The sequence below is a fragment of the Mustela nivalis genome, assembly GCF_964662115.1.
Source record: "Mustela nivalis genome assembly, chromosome: 12".
In the NCBI taxonomy this organism is placed as follows: Eukaryota; Metazoa; Chordata; class Mammalia; order Carnivora; family Mustelidae; genus Mustela; species Mustela nivalis.
Genome location: NC_139031.1, coordinates 19,728,704 through 19,751,346, shown reverse-complemented (window position 1 = coordinate 19,751,346; position 22,643 = coordinate 19,728,704). Strand labels below are relative to the sequence as shown.

General features: G+C 46.6%; 1 long non-coding RNA gene across 4 annotated transcripts in view; it reads left to right on the top strand.

Annotated features, from left to right (window-relative positions):
* LOC309845708 overlaps positions 1 to 22,643 on the top strand; it is a 207,297-nt gene that overhangs the window by 47,145 nt on the left and 137,509 nt on the right. Inside the window, exon 1 of one of the 4 annotated variants that reach the window (XR_014301453.1) lies at positions 12,159 to 12,246. The exons of the other annotated variants lie outside the window; for them this stretch is intronic. This is a non-coding gene — a long non-coding RNA (uncharacterized lncRNA). Of the gene's footprint in view, positions 1 to 12,158; positions 12,247 to 22,643 lie in introns of those variants that run through there. 4 annotated transcript variants of the gene reach the window in all.

Sequence of the window (22,643 nt, the reverse complement as noted above, 5' to 3'; positions counted from 1 at the left end):
GGGCTGCTGTCCCCTCAGAGGCCCCTCAGGGACACTGCATGGTCACATGGCCGGCCCGTGTCTGATGACCATGAACCCAGAGCAGCGAACAAGCCCTGAATTTTCTCATCAGCTGCTCCATCATGGCTTGTGTCGACTTGAAATAAATCTGCATTGCTGGTGCCCAGAGACTGGGGAGGCCTTCCAAACCAGACATGCCTCCCACACAGTGAAAGGTGGGACGCAGAAAGGGGGGCGGAGCCTTCCTTCTTCACTGGATCCGGAGAGGCAATTGGTGTTTCAGAAAGGAGACAGACTTATTCACTGATTCAACATGTATTTACTGCAGGCCAACTCCATACCTGGCACTGCCAGGTGCTGTCAAGATTCCTGCCCTTAGGGAGCTTATATTCTACTGAGACAGACAGACTACAGTAGGCAAAATACATAAATGAGTAACACCCAGGTGGTAAGTGCTATTCAGACAAATAAAGCACAGTAAAGAGACAGGAACTGTTAAGAGAGTATTATTTTATGCATTAAATTAAAATTGCATAAAACTAATATGCGTGATATTAATTTTGCACAAAATAAATACCATGCATTAAATAAATGCACAACCGGTATAATTTCATATAATGATCAGTACTTTCTTAGTCTGTTCGAGCTGCCATAATAAAAGGCCACAGACTGGTTGGCAAAGGGACCACAGAGATTTATTTCTTAGCATTCTAGAGGCTGGAAGTCCAAGAGCACGGTGCCTGCATGGTAGAGTTCAGGCCAAGGCGCTCTCCTGGGTTGGAGACTCTTGACTTCTTGCTGTGTCCTCACAGGGCAGGAAGTGCAAGGGACTCTTGGGGGCCTCTTTCGTAAGAACACTAGTTCTGTTCACGAGGGCTCCGCCGTCCTGATGACCAAGCATCTCTCAAAGGCCCCACTTTCTGATATCATCACAGTGGGCATTAGAATTTCAACACAAGCTTTTGTGGGAGGGGAGACAGACCTTCAGATCATAGCAAAGACAGTGAAGAAATTAAAGCAGGGCAAGGGACTAGGGAGTGCCACTGGGGACAGGGCATCTAGGGTAGAAAAGGTGAACTAGGAAGGACACAGTGGTACATCTGAACAGACACTGAAGTGATAGGGACATCCGTCCCAGTGGCAGGAATACCAAGGAAAAGGCCATGAGGCAGGACAGGTTGTAGTGTGCCTGGGAAAAGCGAGGTGGCCACGGAGGCTGGGCAGAGGGTGCGGAGGGTAGGAGGAGGATGAAGAGCTGGGGGCAGGGACAGGCAGGGGCTGTGGAGAGCAGGTTGGCTTTATCCTGATGTGTTGGGAGTTTTAAGTATGCATAATCCGACTCATATTTGGAAAGGCGCCTTCCTTCTGCTTTGTGCAAGCTCACCGTGGGGAAGCAGGAGCAAGCGTAAGCACGTTCTTAGAACAATGTGGCAAGAGGTGATGGGGACTTAGTCTGAGATAGTCATGGTGAGAGGGATGAGAATTGGTTCAGATTTAGGCATGAAACAACTGCAAGAAAAAAAAAATATATATATATATATATAAAAGGTAAGTTGACATTGATCGAGCCGTGCCCCGCACCAGCTGCTCTCCTAAACCCCGTAATTCTCGTAACGACTCTGAAAGAAGGTCTCCTTATCCCTGGTTAGTGTCTGGGGAAGTGGAGGCTTATGAGGGGAAGCCCTATGGCCAAGGCTGCCATGTGTAATTAGTGCTGTTGTCACTGAAACCCCGGTTGTGTTGACTCCAAAGCCCGTGGCCTTGGCTATGGTACTGCACTGTGGAGTATCCCTGACAGGTCAGTGCAGGGTGGAGGTGAGGCGCGAGCCATACCTGGCACAGCAGAACGGGCGTAAGGGTGAGGAGCCAGAGAAGGAGGGAGATGAGGTGATGAGGTGTAGGTAGATAGCTTGGGGTCTGTTCCTCCTGACCCACAGACTGAGGTCTGCAGCCTGTGGTGTGGACGGAAGTCCTCAGGAGTTCTCTCCACGGGCTCTGTGAGGTCACAGTGCTCACAGCCCTGCTTGGGTCCCCAGGTATTCAGAGAGGGTGAGAGAGATGTTCTCCCCATTTTTACTTCAGTCAGAGCACCATTAGGGCTCTGGGGCGTGGGATACCTGGTGGATGATTCCTTGGGTCTGGATTTCTAGAAACATTTGCCTAGGGGCATTTGACAGTGTTTTGAGCTTCTGAATAAACTCTGGTCGGTGAAATTTGAGTCACTACTGTTTGTGTGACCTCACAAGCCAGAATATAAAATAATTTTCAGGTCACATGGTCAGAGTGTCAGATGGCTAATGGTGGTTTAAGATCATTTAACACCACAAGGTCAGGGGTGCATGGGTGGCTCAGTAGGTTAAGCCTCTGACTCTTGATTTTGGCTCAGGTCATGATCTCAGGGTTGCGAGCCCTGTGTCAGGCTCCGTGCTCAGCGGGGAGTCTGCTTGTCCCTCTCCCTCTCCTCTGCCCCTCCCCCCCGCCTGTGCTCGCTCAATCTTTCTCTTTCTAAAATATACAAGTAAATCTTTAAAAAAATAAATAAAACCACAATGTCAAATCCACACACAGATATGCCTGGAAAAGAAGGTCAAAATCTTTTTTAGACCCAACTACATTCCACACAGCAGAAAGGAGGGGGGTAACAGCCCCCCCCTCAGTGGCTGGAAACACGTGTGCGAGGCTGTTACGAGAATTTACCCTTTAATGGCTGAAGTCATGGGAGTGGCTAGGAGTGGCCCACAGGAACAAGACCTCTGCCACCTCTTACCGGCCGGATGCCCCGTGCAGGACCGCTCTTGTTCAGAAGCACCCAAACCTCCGAGTAAAAGTCACACATCAGTGCCTCGTGTGGAAGCATCATCTTAGTAATAACTTGTATTGAGCATTACCGAGTCCATTCACATCCCCGGTGTCATGTGCTGCCATCACCGAGTCCCAGAGGAAGCTGAACAGGAAGCTGTTACTGATTTACAGCTCTGCAAAGGTACCCAACAGCATTCGTCATCAGGGAACTGCAAATCAAAAGCACAGTGAGATCCCACATCACCCCATAAGCGTGACTATAAAGACAACAGCAACAGCAGCAGGAAACCACGTGTTGGTGAGAATGCGGGAAAGTGGGAACCCTGATGCCTTGGTGGTGGGGCATAAAATCGTGCAGCCACTTTAGGAAACAGTCTCACAGTTTCTCCAAAGGTCGGTAGAACCCACTGTATGAATTCAGTAATTCCACTTATATGTATGTGTCCAAAAGAAATGAAAGCAGGGACTCTAATACTGCCTTGTGCCCCCATGTCCACAGCAACCAAGAGCTGGAAAACCCAAGTGTCCACTAATGGATGGATAAACAGAACAAGGTCTACTCATATAGCATGATAATATTCAGCCATAAAAAATTACAGAAGGCTCAATTTATTTTTTAATTTTAATTTTAATTTCTAGTTCTCTTTTGACTATCAACACTTAAAAACAAGGAGGCTTGATAAAAACAGGCAGAGAAGCTGTTTCCTGTTCTCTCTCTCAAACATGAGAGACATAACGAACAAGTTCCCATGTATCCATCATCCCAACAAGTCTAGGATCACAAAGCACCATGATGAAGGGTATAACCCGAAGCCACAACAGTGTTATTCAGTCACCTTTTTTTTAGGTTATCAGTGCATTTCTAGGGTCTTTTGATTTCTTGGCAAAGATTCAGAATCCCTAGAAGAGAAATGCCATTTATAGTGAGAGTGTCCCAGGCTTCCATGCCATGTCATTTTTTTTGTTTGTCCAACATCAGAACTTGTCAGTGCCAGAAGTTTGCCTCTAGAGCCAAGGTCTGTAGAGACTTTCTCAGACTGGCTGAGGGGAGACTTGTGTTTGCTGATAAGAGGGCCTCATCGCAGTCAGCTTTTCTCCAAGTGTCCTGAGAGCACTCAGTATCTCCACTTTCTGTTGGGCGTTCAGGTTTCTTTCCATCTTCTCTACCATGAGATCTCCATCCATCTCCACTCACCTTGTCTGGAACCGACCCGACCATTTCTCTGCAAGTAATCAGAGGATGTGTGGGGTCTTAATGTCCTGGCTGGCAGCCGCCTGGATGGCAGTTGCATTCCACTTGGCTCGTCTACTGGAGTCATATTTCCAGACATGATTTTCTTCAGTGACATCATTAAAGTGGCTTAGTTGCTCCAGAGTTTCCTTTATTGGTTTCTTCCTATTCATATACATCAAGTTCCTCTCTTGTCTCTTAGTATCCAGTGCTGACCGGTCCCAAAGTGCATAAAACTCCTACCATTGACGTTCCAAGTGTCTTGAACTTGAGGAAGGTGAAATTGTTCATCAGGGCTACAAGAAGCTTGAAGTTTGAACTACTTGGGGGTGGAGTTGGCTGTGGGTTCCAGCCTGCTGGACACTCCCAGTGGGAGCATTTCCCAGAAGGTACAATTTCAAAATGATTCCATTTCACTTTAAACTATTTAGAACTCTTGGGGTACCTGGGTGGCTCAGTAGGTTAAACCTCTGACTTTGGCTCAGGTCATGGTCTCAGGGTCCTGGGATCGAGCCCCACATGGGGCTCTCTGCTCAGTGGGGGGCCTGCTTCCTCTCTCTTCTGCCGACTTGTGATTTCTCTCTCTCTTTCTCTCTGTCAAATAAACAAATAAAATCTTTAAAAAAACTATTTAGAGCTCTTATTCTTAAACAGAAAGCAAGAAATTGGTCAGAAGTAATAAGATCAAGTGCCAGCTTCCTTTTTATTCCTTCAAATAATTGTTTTCTGGCTTGTTCTTCCGTGATTGCCCTTCTCCAGACGCACAGAGCACAAGTCATTGAAAGGCCAGCGGCTTTTGCACGGTGCCAAATATATGTACTGATGGGAAGTTTGGAAGGGCAAAGAATTAATCAGACATAGTCAGCCTACTAATTAAAACAATCAGAAACACCAATTTAGAATTAGACACTTTGTTTCTTGCCACCTGGAAATGGCTGGCGATGGAGCTTGGGACTGTCAGCCACAGGAGTTCCAAGTGTCCTCAAACTAAGAAGCCCTTTTACAAACTCTGTTCACCCTCTGAACCCCTTCTGGTGTCCCACCCCCATGTCCCCTCCCGTGGTATTTGATGTCACCGTGCTGAAGCAGGACCAACCGCTGGGCCAGGACATCTCATCTTCTCTTACCTGGTGGTACCTCAGTTTCCAAAGCATCTCACCCACATCTCCATCCTGTCCCGCTCCACGGAGAAGTCCAGTCGATAAGGGATGGCCCATCTGAGCTGGTTGTTAAGAGAAAAGGATCCAAGCATACTGCTTCATACTTCCGTGTGAATCACTGTTTTGTCCAAAGGTGTTAGATGTCACGGGGATGTTTTGTTTTCAGAGGGTATAGCTTGGTAACTCACGTCAGTGAGTGTTATGGAGGAACCTGAAATGAGGATTTTCTCTCATCTTTCAGGTTTCACATATTCATTCAACAAGCATCTCAAAAGTCCCTTCTCTATGTCAGAAACTCTGTTAGGTGCTGGAGTTATAAATATTATAGTGTAGGGGCTAGTGTAGGGGCTAGACCATGGTGATACATCTTGATGACGGCTATAATAATGACATAATGTGAACATTTATCAGAACTTTTATGATAGGGGATGTTAAATGTCCTTGTCTTTTGAGTCTCTTGAACTTAGGAACTTAGGAGGCGAGCAGAGATCATTGGCCTGTCTGCACTGTGTCCTGGGGAGTGCCTAGAACAAACCAGGCATGTAAAGGGCGTTCAGTGAAAATCCGTGGAATGAATGAATAAATGAATACATTTGAACAGAGGGCCCAGGTCCCGAGCATGGTGAATATGGATGAGACCGCAGTTTTGCAGGGAGCCAGGACTTCCCGTGGCGCGTGCACGTGTACACTCGTTCTGTCCGCCGCCTCCACTCTAGCAGAAGTTCCCCTGGCCTGTGGCCCTGGTGCTTTGCCCTTTGTTATTTTCTTCCACGTGCCTTTCTGCGCCTGCCCGTGTCCCTTGTCTTTGCTCCCCTTCGCAGCCAACCTCAAGCAGGTTGTTTACACCCGCTGCCTCCACATTCTCGTTTCCCCACTCTCTCCGGTTCACTTCAGTCAGCCCTCACTCCAGTCTGCCCACCAAACCTGCTCTTGTAAAACCCACCTCTGCCCTCCGTGTTGCTGGCTCGTGACTCTGAGCATGCATCTTGCTTCCATAGTAGCAGTGTAGACAGGGATGATCTCTCCTTCTTCCTCGACACCGCCTCGCCACCTGGCTTCCACGCTGGCCTCATTTCTGGCTGCTTATCAGACACTCCTTGTAGCCTGCTCTCTGCCTCTGCTTCCCTCCTTCCTTCTCTTGAGTTCCTAAAACTGGCCTGTCCAACAGCCCCCTTCCATCCACTCTTCCTCCTGTCCCCCTCAACTCTCTCTGTCCCTTGGACCCTTCTCTACTTTTTTCGTTTTGCACACACGTAGCCAACCTCTAACATGTTATATAATTTACTTGTCACTGTGCTTGTTGTGTACGGATCCCCCCTGCCCCTTGCTAGAGTGTAAGGCCACGAGCATGGGCATAATTGTGTGTTTTGCTCACCGCTGTATTCCAAGTTTGGAGATCCGTGCCTGGCATGCAATGGGCACTCAGTAAATAGTTATTGAGTAGTATTTATCACGAGTGGCCACTTATTAGTGAATGTTTTCAGAAACGGTGGTTTTTGCTTCTCTACGTCTCAGATAATATATACTAGGCATCAGGGAAGGCTTCACAGAGGAGCTGACATCTGAGCTGAGTCTAAACTAGTGGAGGAGAAATTCATGGGGCAGGGAAGGGCTGAGGGGAGGCAGTCCAGGCAGAAGTAACTCATTCTGGAAGGCAGGGAAGAGTTGGAGGCATGAATGTTAGGGTTGGCTCTAGTTTGGCGTGGGCCGAAGGGCCGTGACGGGAAGAAGCTTAAAGAGTGGGTAGCCATTGGGGATGGCAGTGCCGTGAATGCATATAGGTACTATTCATAGATTGAGCTTTCGACTCCGAGTACAGCAGACTTGCTTCCGTCATATCACGCCCAGAGGCTTTTCCGAAAAGTAATCCAGGATCCTCTGTACTTTTCCTAAGTACTTTTCTCATGATCGCCCCACCAGAAATAGCCGAGCTGCCTGAGATCTGGCATGTCTGACCAAGATGCTCTGGGCCTCAGTGCTTTCTAGAGGCCCCTCCGGGTGGCAGGTCCTAGCCTGTGCTCCTCAGCCCCAAAGCTGTGAATAACAAGATGGTGAGATTCAGAGCAGCAGAACCTCACCCCAGCAACACTGGTGCCCTCCTGACCCCTGGAAGCCTCTAAGACCTTCCTTCCCTATACTGCCTGGGGGAATGGCTGAGACCTGGGAGCACAGAGAAGCGTTTACATTTCTCCCCACCTGAGGTATGCAACAGCTTTATGGGGCCTGAGTAATGATGTGTGCAAGAAGCTTCTGGTCCAGGAGGAGAGGGTGGTCCCCTGCACTAAGCAGCATGCTGATAATACCTTCAAAGAGGGGAAGGAGTCCGGAGGCAAGAGTGTCCACTTCCAAGTAGAGAGATCAGGGAAGACTTCATGGAGGCAGTGGCATTTTGTATCATTCTTCATCAAAAATCAGCGGGGAGATGGGAAAGAAAACTCCACAGCAGGAGTGTGTGGACATTTATGGGCAGGCGGCCTCTAGATTAGCACCACTGTGAGCAATCTATTAATTGTATAAATTAACAATTGTTTCTCAGGCAGCCAAAAAACCCAGCCCTCGCAGATGTTGTCAAATGTATCCATTTTGTCCTATAATCTTTAAATAATCTTTTCATAAAGTGCCAACTGAAGTAAAGACCTAATCCATCCTCCCCCAGTAGGAGGGGAATTATCTTTCTGATGGTATAAAATAATCCTTTTAGGTGACATGAAACCAACTCTCAGCCTAAATCCTTTCTTTTTCCTCCCCCACAGGTGCCATCATTACTGTTAAGAACTCCATTTAAGAAATAAGCAGGGAGACTGGAGAGGTTATTTTGAGTCCCGAATAGTATTTAGTTGGAACCCAAATCTTCTAAAATGACAGCCTGGCTTCTGAGTGGCCCTGCTGAGGATCGTGCTGCTCCCCATTGGAGGGGAGCCCCCATTTCCGGGGGCAAGAGCCAGGGGTCCTGGCCCACTCTCCAGAGACTGGGCCCTAGTGGGCCCTCATAGGGGCTTGGGACAGTGAGAGGTTAGGTGTGGGAAGGGATTCAAGACAGCCGCAGGGGAGAAAGTATCGGCACCAAAGCGTTTTAGAGGTGGTGGTAACAGAGATAATCCACTTACTGGTGCTCTCTTTGGAGGGGAAGATGACCCAGTTGGGTGAGGAGGACCCTCAGCTTAGAATCAGAGACTCCTGGTTGCAGTTCTACTTTGCTGATTACCAGTCGTGTGGTTTGGGGAGATCCTTTTCCTTTTTCAGAATCTGCACAATGGGAACAGCATCCGTAAAGCCCTTTCTTATAATATCCCGGTGGGAGAAAGCTATTAAGCAGTAAATGAGGACTCCCGGGATAGGGAGTTTAAGAGTCATTTGAAGGTCAGCGTACTGGTGGGGTCTGGAGCTAAGGGCTCCTTCAGCCTGGGATCCTCTTCCTGTTACTCCGGGTGTGTATCCACTTTGTAGGGTAGCTTTATTAGGGCAGAACTGAAACTGAGAGTCGATTCTACTGTCCTCTGCATTCTTTTCCTGGTCGTATCATGCAGACTCCGGTTGGTAATGTAATTAGTCCATCTATTATTTTCTCTCCTATACCTAATACCATCTGTCCGTCTAGTCGCTGGAACGAGATTATTGAGCACATGCTATGTGTCCGTGGGGAAGGACATGCTGTGTGAAGTATTGGGCCCTCAGAGGAGAAAGGCTGCTTGTTCAGCCCTTGAGAAGCGCACAGATGAACCTGTACCCGAAGAGCATATGGTGCCATGTGATCTTGTAAGAGAGGTTTGCATCAGGCACATCATTAGAGCTATTTTCTTGTTTTCAGGAGGAGGGTGAGGAGGGTGGGGAGAAGCTACGCACAGCACCGAGAGGGAGAGCAGGGGAGCGGCAGAGAAGGCTGCTCCCTCACTCTCAGTAGGTGGGTCCTGATGGGAGTGTGTGCATATGTGCCTGTTCCTTAGTGTGAGTTTGAGGAGGCGAAGGGGGGAAGGGCATCCCAGGGAGAGAGGGAGCAGAAAGTGCAAGTACATGTTGGATCTGCCACCCTGGCTCAGTGGGGTCGAATGGGGTGAGGCGTCCGGCCGTGAGTGGCAGACATACTGGCAAAGTGGCAGGTGCCAGAAGGCAAAGGTATCTCGTGGCCTCTGAGGAGTTAAACTTTATCCTGAAGCTCCTTTTAAATCCTTCTAAACAGGGGAGTGACGTTATCAGATTTTAGAAAGATAATTCTGGTGGCAGTGTGCAGCACAGATGGGAGGGGAGAGAATTGGAAACAGGGAACCCTGTTCTGCAAAGATTGTGATAATCCAGGCAACGGATGATGAGGGCCTGAGTGAGGGCAGGTGCGTAGGAATGAGGATGAAGTAGATTAGAGAAAGATTTAAAAAAGAGAATCAGCCTGGCGACTGATTGGCAACGGAGGAAATGAGTGAAGGGGAGGTGTGGGAAAGTACTTGAGGAGTCTGGTTGGGGGGACAGGGTGAGGGATGGAGGCATTAATCAGGAATAAGATGAGGACAAGGTTGGGGTAAGAGAAGAGGGGACAGAACTATGAATTCTGTTCTGGGTCTCTGGAGTCATGAATTCTGGGAAGAGGAGTCTAGTTGGCAGTTGAAACTGGGTTTAAAGTTTGGGAGAGACTTTTACTTATTCATGACACAAATATTACTGAGTGTATGTTATGTGTCCAGTAACCTTGTAGTGTCTGGAGATCCAGCAGTGACTGTGATGGACAAGATCTCTACTTTCATGAAGCGCTCATTCCCGAGGAGGGAAAACAAATAACAAACTAGTGGACAGATGCAAAAGAAAACAGGATAACGTGACAGAGAATAGCTGGGGGACTCCATTAGATAGGGTTCAGGGCAGGCATTTCTTAACAAGCTAGGATTCAAACCAAGATCTGAATAATGAAGAAGGGCCAGCCATGTGAAGACCTCAGGGAAAAGCAGTCTGGGCAGAGGAATCCGTATTGTGCAAAGGCTTTGAGGTGAGAACACACATGGCATGTCCAAGGAAGAGAAAGAAGGCCAGGGTGCTTGCAATGTAGCGGGTGAAGGAAGGGAAGGTAGGAAATGAAATTGGAGAAGTGATCAGGGGTTGGATCGTACCATAGAATATGTTAGTCAGATGAGGCTCCTCTGAATGGTAACAAAGAACCCTCAAATCTCAATAGCATCTAGTAAAGATGGTTATTTATCACGCATACTACATGTCTATAATGGATGGGCTACAAATCTTCACTCCAAGACTCCGGTAGATGGGACAGCTCCTACCTGGGACATTTCTTGTCTTTTCTCAGAGGGAAGAGAGAAGGTACAGGATCACGTGATCCTTACAGCTTCTGCATGGAAGTGGATGGGCTCCTTCCACTGGCCAAAGCAAGTTACATGGCCGAAAGTGATGCCATCAGGGCTGGGGATGCACAGTCCTTCCATGGAGAAGAGCAGCAAGAGTTGAGATCAGCAGTGCAACCTTCCACATAGGCTATAGTGAGGACATTTGATGACAGTATAGAAAACTATTAGGATTTTTATTTCATTTTAAAGCAGAGGATATTATTATTGGTTGCCAAAGTAGGGTAAAAATAGGTCAAGAGTGAAAACAGGAGATATGAGAAGCGGGGCAATCTGGGAAAGTCCGTGTCAGATATGAGCACATGACAAGGGAGTTCTTTAGGGTAGAGCCTTAAAAATACTACCAGGACCAGGCCCTCTGCAGGAGGCACATTGTGGGGATGACTTGGCCTTGTTGGCTTTCCATATGTATCAGGCACTCGAGGATGGTCTTTGGACAGGGGACCCTGGAAAAGCCGTATTCTGCCCAAGATCACAGCATTCTTCCCTAGGAGTCTCCTAGAGAAAGACGCATGTGATGCAACTTGTAAAGGGAAAATAACGCCTAAATGCTAGTGAGGGTGGGCCCTGAGCCACAATCAGGTGGGTCTTGTAAATTAGGCCGGAGGAAACAGAAGCAGCCGTGGCTTTTGCTTTCTCCTCCTCCTCCTCACACCAAATACCATCGGAAAAGACAATCCCTGCTCAGGAATCTTCCTTCTTTTCCGCTTGGAAAGGAGAGAGAAGAGGGCAGGGTGCGTGGTGTGCTCAAGAACAGTGAGCCCCCAGGGCAGTGTGCCACTTCCACCACCAAGCTGAAGAGAAAAGAGAAAGAAAAAAAAAGATGCCTAAAAGCTCCCGGTGCTGTGCAGACCAGGAGCAGACCCTCAGCCCAGCTGCAGGGTGGAGCGCTGGAGCCGAGTCTGGGTCAGTCTTCCTCTTCTGCAGGGTGGGCTGAGGAGGGGAGGAAAGGAGAGCTTCCCTTCCCTCGAACGCTGTCTCCTGAGACCTGATGCCTCCAGTCCAGGAGGGAGAATGGAGAAAGCCAGACAGAGGTAGAGAACTTTGACTTTTTAATTTCTCCTGCCAAAGCTCCCCCTGCTGGTAGCTCCGTGGCAGTTACTCATTGCACGCTTGAAATATACCAGGGGGTCCAGGAAGTTGGGGGGGGGGGGGCGACCCATGGCTGAAATAGCCAGGACGATTGATTTTGCCACCTGGGGTTTTCTCTGAACACCAAATCTTGGCCTCTGTTTTTTAGAAGAGAACGTCACAGTTCTTCAACTAAAATGATAAATGTCTCATGGGCAGGGCCCATAGCTTCGACTTCTTTGGACCCCTTCCTTCCCCACAAAGTCCAGCACAGGCCAGTGAAAAACAAGTTAAATACTTCTCTGAAGCAATGAATGAGGGACCAAATGATTTACCAGAAGGCTTATCCAGAAGCAACACTTGTGTTCCAGTTCTCCCACTGCCCAGGGTGTCCGTGATGAACTACGACGAAGTTCCGGATGAGAATGCAGATGGAGAGAAGGAAATTTATTATGCTGTCAGAGAGGGAAAGCAACAGTGTAGGCCTTCTGATTCTCTTCCCACTGGCTGGGCCCTGTGGCCAACAGTTCTCCGTTTCCTCTAGGGCTCAAGGGACCACGATAGGCTCAGGCCATTACCCGTGGAGCTGGCCAGGGAGAGCCTACCTGTCAAATTGGCCAGCATGTAGCAAGATAAACTCCTGGTGAGTCCTTCTGTGACACCCTGGGGCTTTGGTGACAGAGTTAATTAATCAAGACACCAGCGTCAAAATTAACGTGAGGAGGAAAAGTCAATTAGTGATTGAATAGCTACGAGGAGACATATTTTAATGAGGTTCCCTCTAATTTGGGCTGTTCCTCGCCCCTCCTCATTAGGTGTGGTCACGCTTCCTTTTTCTGAGCACTGTGAGGGTCAGGAAGAGGGAGGGACGAAGGGTGTCTCTCTAATTTACTCAGGGGTGGATGGGGAGAGACTTCTCGGCTGTCTGCAATATGCCAGGGTCCCATGAAGCTGTTCATCACCACTCTGAATTCTTTACAGCTGGACGTTCATTTCGATTTGGAGTCACCTCCTCAGCAATCCTTCAGCAGGCTTGGCCAGGCTCCTGAGAGGAGATCTGAGCCGAGAGGGGGAGACACAAGCCGGCCAGGAAGGCTGGAGCTGGGCTCTCCAGGGATGCAACTGCCACCATTCCACCCTCCACAGCCTCCCTTAACTCTATTTGCTTCTACAGGGAGACAGGGAAATTAGGATGTTTCTCAGGCTTTCCAAGCCCTTGTCACGGTTAATAAAGGTCTGGCATGAACCAGAGCTAGGATGGCTTAGCAGGCTCTGGTGCTGGGGACTCGGGGAGGGAAGGTAGGTGTAGCTCTTGCTCTACCGCCTGGGTGACACCGAGGAGTCCAGGAACCAAGAGAGACCAGACTGAGGGTCCCTGCTTCCTGCTCTTACTTCCCGTGGGGGGGCGGGGAGGCGTGTGGCAGTGTGACTGATGGGTGCATGGTCAAGGACAGGAAGTGGAGCATGGCTGGCTGGAGGAACCGCTGACAGGGAAGCTTCTGGCTGCATTTCCCCCCTTCCCTGGGATCGGGCTCGTGTCCAGGGCTTCAGGAGGGCTTGAGCCTGAAATTGGGATCTAAGTTTACCGTTTCTTTTTTGTCACACAATAATACAGATTCACTGTAGGAAAAGCAGACAGAGAAAAAGCAGTTTGACCTTATCTCACTACCCCGAGACTAACCACTGCTAGTCTTTTCAGATGCTTTCCAAGTAAATAGATTTAATGTTTTACATTAATCAGCATAGAGTTTAGCTCTATGTCATGATTCCTTCTGGGAGGCACAAGTATTTGGGTCGTTGGGAAGGCCCATCCCATTCGTTAATTTGTTATATTCACAAATGAACTCTCTTCCCATTTATTTTCTAGAAGCTAAAAACCGTTGGGCGAAACTGAGGTCCTTTTCTATACAGGAGAAATCATGAAAATGTAATCATGGGTTTCCTGTGCAATAAAAAAGCAATTTAAACAAAGAAAATGATAGAAGGATGTAAATGATAAGAGAATCACTGCAGAAAAAAATCCTTATTCCTGGATAGGAAAATGTAATATTGTGAAGATAGGAAGAAAAAAAAAAAAGAAAGCTAAAAAAACTGAAAACATTTTAAAGGAAAGAAAAATATCAAGATGCAGATAACCAAGCTGCAAAGAAAAAAATATTTCTACATGCCCCACATAAGAATGACTTAGCATTACAGTTTCTCTCTTTCCAGTGCTTTTCTCATGTGTGTGTTTTTTCAAGGACATGAAGGCTTACAGCATAAACATGTCTTCAGCTTGTTATATAGTCATGATAGTTTAATTTTAAAATAAAGATTTATTTATTTATTTTAGGGAGAGAGAGGGTGTGCAGGGGCTGGGGTGCAGAGGGAGAGGGAGAGAGAAACCTAAGCAGACTCCACACTGAACATGGTGCCCAGTGCAGGGCGTGGGCTCGATTTCACCATCCTGAGATCGTGATCTGAGCAGAAATTAAAAGTCGGATGCTTAACTGACTGCGCCACCCAGGCAGGCCATGAGGATATAATTTCCATGGCTAAAATATATATTTATTGCACATTGTTAAGTTATCCAGTGTTGGATTTCAAAGTGCTTCTGATTACCCTATTACAAAAATACTATGCATTACATTATTGTGTATGTTACTTTTTGTTGAATTAGTTCTTGAGAGTATATTTGCCTAAGTGAAATTGTTGAGTTAAAATGTTTGGACTTTCAGTAATTCTTGATTAATATTGCCCAAGTGCTTTCCAAAACCATTGTCCAGTTTATAGGAGTATTGATTTCACTATGCCTTCAGCAGCTTAAGATATTATTAAATTTTTTTAATTGAAGTATAAGTGGTATGACATGAAAGGCCCATATTGTAAGAAATCAGTTTGATGAGGTTTGATAATTATATATACCTTTAAACCCTTCCCCCATTATAGAATATTTTCATTACTCAAGAAAATTCTTTTGCCTGTTCTGGACTTCATAAAAATGAAAACTGTAACAATGAATTATATATGCTCTAAACTCTTAATTCATTGTTATAATTTTTGTTTTAAACAGAATTAGTGGTCTTTTAAGGAATTAATAACATGCCCATTTGGGTTGTTGTTTTTTTTTTTAATGGTTTCCATCTCTCTCCAAATTTCCCATTCGTTCATACGTACTTACTCTGTTTATTCCGCTGTCACTGTCTAGATAATTCTAACATCTGAGACATCTCTGGGCTCGTATCTTTTGGTCTCTTAATTCTTTATTTACGTTGGATGCTGTGTGTAAAAAATCACTAGGGACTGATATAAAGAATATTTACCCATAGGAAAGGTTATGTCCCTTCTCCGAGCCTGCTAATGTAAGGGACAGAGACCATCGAAGCTCTGTCTGAGCAGGGTACGGACGCATTTAATCTTCAGATCCCCTCAGTGCATCACTGGTCAGGTGTTTTGAGAATGCGCTCAAGACTCTCTCCACTAGGGCTTGGGCCCTGAGCACCAGTGAGACTCAAGAGATCTTTTTAGACTTCGCAGCTCTGTTGCCAGCTCTCTAGACCATGGGTGGCTTTTTCTTTTTCTGCTTGGTAGCCAGCTGCCGGCTTGAGTTTTAGGTCCCTCCCTCAGGATTCTGCAACTCAAGAGACCCCTCCTCATCTTCTGCCCCATTCTGTGTCTTAGGAAGGCCACTGTGCTGCACTTGGGGGAGGCCCTGGGTCCTTGGAAGGGGTTTCCCAGCTCTCTGTCTTACTCCCAGTCTTTAGTGGGTCTTGTCTTGGGAAACATGCTGCCTGCCTCAAGGGAATCCTCTGGCTTCTATCTTGCCTTTTGCCTTGGGTCTGTTACCTGTGTGCTTGAGGAAGACCTGTGTGAAAGTTTTGGCATGTGGGTGGGTGTGCACTTGCTCTGGGACTGGGGTTCTCACAATTCTGATCTGTCACAGGAGCTCACATAGACCTATTAGGTGTCGTTACGTGTTGGGCCGAAATTTCTTTACCTGGGTTTATGGCAGATCCCTCTTCCTGACACTTCTTAGATAAAAGCAGCCAGGGATCTCTTCTATGTTAGGAAGACCTTGTCATTTCTGTACTTTAGTTTATTTAGGTTTCTTTTCCATCCTGAGCACTCTGATGGTTTTGAAAACTGCGATTTTGTGGCTTCCTCAGCTAGTTCTCCTGGCTAAGGCAGGCTTATCAGTCACTTGTTCCTTTCTACATCCTCACCAGAAACAGAAGTCCCAGGGGTATTATTTTTCAATTTATGCTAACTTAACAGAGGGAAATGGTAACTTAGAGTTTTATTTTATATTTTTTTATTCTCTGGGAACTGAACGTTTCAAATCCTTGTTTGCTAGTTACATAACTTCCTTTGTGAGTGTCTTTTGCCCTATCTTTTAGAGTCTTAATTTGTTTCTGACCCATATACATGATGTATTAAATACTAAATATAGTGCCTCTTTGTTACAATATTTTTTGTTTGCCATTTGCTTTAATACGTTACTTTTTTTGGCAGTCAAACTTAGAGATCTTACCCTTTTTTTCTTTTTATTCTTTATGTTGCTTCTGAGCCTATAAAGTTCTCTCTCCTTTAGAGGTTTGGAAAATATTCAGTTCTATTTCTCTGAGATTTTGATAAAACCCATGTTTAACTCTTCCACTCCATTGGAATTTGTTTTAGTGCATAATATAAAGTGAGATTTGAAAATTACTGTTTCTCCAAATTGCTAGTTAATTGTCCCAACACCATTTATTGGGTAATCCTTGCTTTCCCTCATTGAGCTGTAATGAATCTTACATCTTTGTACATAATCGGGTCCATTTCAGTGCCATCTGTTCTGTTACACTGATCTTTCAGTCTGGTCCTGGGCAGATACAGATGAATTTTCGAAACTGCAAAGCTAAGGAGCTAACAGTGTTCTTGATAGGTCCTCACTGGGGGGCCAGGAGTCATTTGTCTCTGAAAGCATTTGATGACAATTCTGCAACTTTTGTTTATTTACTTATTTGATCACTTAATTATTAAGTCCTCAAGAATTAAAGCTCTTCGAGGGCTGTGAGGGCTGTGATCGTCTTTGACAAGGTCAAATCCTGCCTGAGCCCTGTTCTCTTGGAAAACAGCAGGGGCAAGAAATCCCCCACTCCTTTCTGTTCCTGGAAATGCTGACTGCAAAGAACCAGACTATCCAGTATGAGCTGGATAAGACTCAGGGCAACCCCCTGTTTACCTAGGACTTAATGGACAGGTACCCACCAGATTCCCATTCTTTGTCTCCTAATGATTAGCTCCGCTCTTTGTTCCTGAGGAATGTGGACAAAATACTCACCTGTCATGGCCTAACTTTAGTTGGGCTTTTTCTCCACCCCACCCTCCACACCCCTGAACCTTGAATTTTGACCCAGGCTCAGTCTGAGCCAGTAGTGGACTTTGGAGTCTCTCATTCACAACCCTCTTGCAAATAGGCTGACCACAATGAAAAACAGTCCCTCATCAACCATCTGATCACACCCCTTGCTCATTGTCTCCCCCCCCACCCACGCCAGTTCTTTACTCTTCCTTATAAAAGTTCTGCTCGACGACTTCAGGCAGGAGCACTTCTGCCATTACTTTAGTCTCCCCTCACCCGCTTGCAATAATCCCTTTCACTTACATTATAATTTACTACTTGCGAAGTAATGTCTATCCATTCACCACTGTATCCCCAGTGTCTACACAATTCCAGTAATAGAGTAGGTTTTTAATAATGTTTCAGTTAATGGCTCAAGTTTTTTTTTTTTTTTTTTTGAATTACAAGAATAATCATTGAAAGAAAAAAAACCAAACGGTTCAGAATGATATAAAATAAAGTATAAAATCCCTGTTCCCCTCAAGTTCTAACCTTTGGAAGTTGCCACTAGGTACATTTCTTTTGTGTCTTTCAAGACGTTTTCTATCTTTATGTGAAAAAATATATATGTACCTCACAGATGAGACTATTCTTAATTAATATTCTCCATTGTTCTGTAGTCATTCAGCAGTCAGTATGCCAACGTATCTTGGGCATCATTTTCCATGTCAGTGTCTGTCGAGCTACCTCATTCTACGGAACAGCTGGTCGTAGTCCATTGTGTGGCACATTCTGGAAGTACCATTCCTTATTTGTTATATTGTTCCAGGTTTTTGGTGTTACAAACAGCACTGCTGTAAATTCCCTACGTGTTTTTGTGTGCCTGTATCAGTATATATACAAGGATAAATTCCTACAGTGGAAATATTCCAGGATTTAAGATGTTGGTAGATTATGAGACTGTCCCTCAGCTTTATAATACCACCAAAAATGAATGAGAACAATTTAAAAAAATGCGTTTTTGGGTGGGGGGGGGCTTTGCCTATAATATAGATGAAAAATTGAATCTAGCTGCTAATACAGTTTACATTTCTTTGTGTGAGATTGAACATCTGTCCGCACGGTTATTGGCCTTTTTAAAATTGGGTTGTTCTTTTCTTATTGATTTTAAAGAGTTCTTTTTATGTCAAATAAATTATATCATATATGCTGCAGATAATTTACCTGTTTGTCTTTGACATTGTAAATGTGTTTTTGTTTTTGTTTTTTGTTTTTTTTTTTTGCCATAGACAATGTTCATATTTTTATAGAGTCAAAAGTGTTCATCTTTCTTGTATCACTTCTGCGTTACTTTCAATTTGATGTACAGGCTTATCAGAGTTGACTTAAAGCCCACATTTATGAAGATTTAAGTAAGTTGTTTTCCAATTTTAAATTATTCAAGGGGCGTCTGGGTGGCTCAGTGGGTTAAAGCCTCTGCCTTCGGCTCAGGTCATGATCCCAGGGTACTGGGATCGAGCCCTGCATTGGGCTCTCTGCTCAGCAGGGAACCTGCTTCCCCCTCTCTCTCTGCCTGCCTCTCTGCCTACTTGTGATCTCTGTCTGCAAATAAATGAATAAAATCTTTTAAAAAATAAATTATTCAAAACAATATTTGCACATACAAAGGTATACTCATTGTTGACTATTTCCTGTGGGTCAGTTCCTAAAAGTATTATTTTGGAGCCCAAATGTGTGAACATTCTAAACACATAGTAAGTGTTGCCAAATCAAGGCCAGCGGTTTTCACCCCCTTTCGGGTCCATTGGTCTATCCTCTGGTCCACTCTTCTATCCTCTCAGATAGAACTCCAGCATCTAACTTTTTGCCCCAAAAAGTTAGATTCTGGAGATGAGAAGGGATGAAGATCAGGAAGACAGGAGCCCAGGAGAGACGAGCATTTTAAAAGAAAATATGAGGGACTACACCACAGGTAGAAATTCCTGCTAGCATTGTTATCCCTGAGCTTCTATTCCTTCTGGCACGGTTTGCTGGAGGGGTTTATTTGCCGGTCTTGTAGCTTTGTGGGGAGAACGAGGACTAATTAGAACCTTGCCTTGTAGTTGGGTTTGTACACGATCATAGTGAGTTTTGTTCTTGTTTGTAAAGACTTTATTCATTTATTTGACAGAGAGAGAGCACAAGCAGGGGAAGTAGCAACAGAGGGAGAGGAAGAAGCAGCCTTACTGCTGAGCAGGGAGCCCGATAATGGGGCTAAATCCCAGGGTCCTGGGATCAGGACTTGAGCCGTAGGCAGACCCTTAACTGACCAAGCCATCCAGGCGTCCCTCGTGGTGTAAATTTTGTATCAGCAAGCAAGGAGAAACCCTTTTCTCTGCAGTTTCCTGCTACATGTGCGCTCATGGTCAATGTTGTTACATGATCTCCTCTTTGATTTCCTGTGGCCTTTAAAGCTAGATTGGAGCAAGGGGCAAACTCTATCTGTTGTGGATAATGAATTTGGAATAAATGAATTACTCACTTTTAAATCTAAATAAAAGGAGAATTCACAAATCGTAACTATTTTTGCTAGTTCCACCAAAGGTAAATTGCACACTGCCTTGCATACTTCTAGAAAAGCATGAAGCCAGAACTTCTTTATTTTCAGAACCGAAACTGGTTGAAGTGCTTTAGTTAAAATGACAGGGGGGCTGATTTGTCGGATGGTTTCTTTTTATGGACTCAAAAGGATATTATATAAGCTCACATCTAGAAATGTGGTCAAACGGATCGATGTCCTACATTAATTTCAGGGTTCACACTTCTCTTTATGCCTCTGCCGTCATCCCCATGGGACGGTAAGCTTCGTGAGAGCAGGCTTGCTTTGTGTTGAGGACAGCGCAATGCCCAGAGAGGTGCCAAGGAGAGTTTTGTGACGTCACCAAGTGTAGGCACACGTGATTTCCTCTGGAATTCTTACCGCTGCCAGTTACTCAAGGCAGGGAGTTCTGATCTGATGCAGAATTTTCTCCCCCAGATAAAAGCCGACAGTTTTCTGGAACTTTCTGCAGGGTGATATAGCGGAGGCCATGGGCCTCATGTACAAAACCATTTGCTGTTTGTACAAAACCCGGAATTGGTGGCTCCCCTGCTCAGTTCCTGTGTGCCTTTGGCAGGAGCACCTTGAACAACTTATCATGCCTTTTCTCCTTAATTTCCCTGAAGTTCCTGGCAGGTTTTCTGTCCCATGCCCTCCCCCCGGCCCCCTTTTAGACAGGTGCCAGTTTGGCTTTTGGAGCTTGTGTGAGGTGGGAATGGCTTCTTGCCAAGGGAGAAGGACGGGAGGTTGATGAAGACTAAGACTGGGGAGGAGGATGTATTAATGATGACACAGAGTTCTCTGTCTGCTGGAACGTGAAAGTACCCCTGTCAGGCACAGACACGCACAGACCATTAGGCAACCCCAGGTGGGGCTGGATGCGATTTTACCAGAAATGGGTCTCGGTGAGTGCCAGCTTCTGTGCCATCCTGGCCTCCTCACCGTGCTCTGTGTCCACATTGCTGACAGAGCTGCCAGCTGAAGAATTGGCCTTTAAAGTCCCTGACCCTTCTGGGCAGTGAGGCACAGTCTGGGCTGTGGGGTTCAGGACGTCTCCCTTCTGGTCTCTGTTCTCAGAGTTGCTCCAGACTTCCTATGTGATATAGCTGAGTCCCTGAGCAGGGCTGGCCTCAGTTTCCCCGAGATGAGCAGCTGGGAAGATGGTGGTCCACGGTGAATCAGCGTTTGAGAGGGGTCCGAGACAGCAGATTAAAAATAAGCACCGGGGGGTGGGGGGGGGGAGCCAGAAAGCACAAAATTAGAGTTGGCGCATGAGGGGAAAAGATTAAACGGAAAAAGAAAAATCGCCGGCAGCTTTGGATTTACCCAGCCAGAGTTTCTCCGGTGGGCAAGGAAAGCTTAAATAATCCAAATTAATTTCTAGTTAAAGGCAGAGCTCAGAGAGCAATCAAACAGGTGACCACAGCTGGCACCAAATTTCACTGGGAGATAAACCACGAATGCTAAAAATCAGCCGTGTGTGCCGAGAGACAGACGAGAAACAGCCAACCCTGGGCGCAAGGTGGAGGCTAGAATGTTCCAGTCGTTTGTTCAGGACTTGGTGCTTGGTGCTGGGCTTCCAGTGTGTGTCTGAAACACGGTCACTGCCTTAGAGTGGCTCGTGGTCTAGGATGAGAGGTGCCCGAAGAGAGCATTGCAGGACCACAGGATAAGTAACGCAGGACAATATGCGAAGGGGTTAAAGAAGGAGGCCGGAGAGTAAAGAGGGAGCGGGGAATGAAAAAGGACTTTCTGCAGGATCGGACACCTCACTGGAGCTCCAGGGACCAGCAGGGATTATCATGCTGCTGAGGAGGTGGGGAAGGGACCTACAGGCAGGTGGGACAGCAGGTGTGGCGTCCGATGCCAAGAGGGAGCCTGGACCTCCCCAGGCAGTCCTGTCAGGCGGCCACATGGGGTGCCTTCTGCGATGTGCCAGAGGTGAGGTCACGGTCAGATCTGATTTAGGCTTTTAGAAGATTGCTCAGGCAGCATGGCAGGGTTAGATTTGGGGTGAGAAGAGAGGAAGAGGGGTGATCTGCACAGTGACAGCAGTCATCTAGGGAAAGGGATGGTGGCTTGGACTAAGGTTCTGGGCATGAGGACAGAGAAGAATATAGCAAGGTGTGGAATTTGTATCTTGGTGTTTGGGTGACTATTTCAGTGCGTCTTGTCAAGAGTCTTACTTGGTAGCTAGGTGTGGTGCCATCCTCGGGTATGGAAAGGGGAGGGGGCAGGGAGGGCTTTGGGCGCACAGAGGGGACAAGTCAGGACCACAGGGGGCTTGGGGCGCCTGTAGGACATCCAGATATCAAGTAGTTGGGAGTCTCACCCCTTTCCCTCTGCTGTGAACTCCCACTTCCTAAAGTGGGCTCCCTCTGGGTCCTGCCCAAAACTTCCATCTGGGGCTCTCCCCACCCCCACTCCCAGCAGTAGTCCCCCAGCTAGTGTGTGTAGAGGATGGCTGGTGGTGGCTTTTGAGGATATCCAGTTTCATGGTGCGAGGGAGTCGCCATCCTGTTGGCTTGGCCTTTGAGAGCTGATTTTGAGTGTTAATCCTTGGGGGATGAATGGGACAATGACTTTCAAACTATGTTCCTTTGAGTCCTGGGTTTCTGGCTGGAGCTGCTCCCAGGCGGGTCAGGCTTTCCGGTCCCCACCCTTCTCTGGTCACCCAGCCCCCTTCTCTCCTCGTGTAACCCACCCAGGTGCTGTGAGCATTTCAACCTGTACCTTCTGGGTCACAGTCGCCTCCCATAAGCCAAGCAGGCCATTGCACAGAGGCTCACTCTTTTCATAACCCTGAACACTTCTGTAGAACCAAAGATCTGTTGTCTCTCTCCCTCTCTTCACAGAACTTTTGCTTAAACTGAGTCCCTACTATGGGAACCGTGTCCGTTCTACCATCCTGATGGTTACCAGGGGCATGAATATCCTTGGCCTTTGGGCACTGGCCATAAAAAGAATTGCAGTGGTGACAAATGGTAAGAAAGAGAAGTATGTTAGATTCAAGGCAAATGGGCTCTACCCAAGTTTAGAAGGAGAGGACAGGTCTGAGGTCTCCCGGATGAGGAGTCAACCAGGTGCAGATGGGAAGAACAGGTGTTGCAGGTGGAGTGGGAGTGAGACGGGGACATGCTAGGGAGTGTGGACGTGGGCA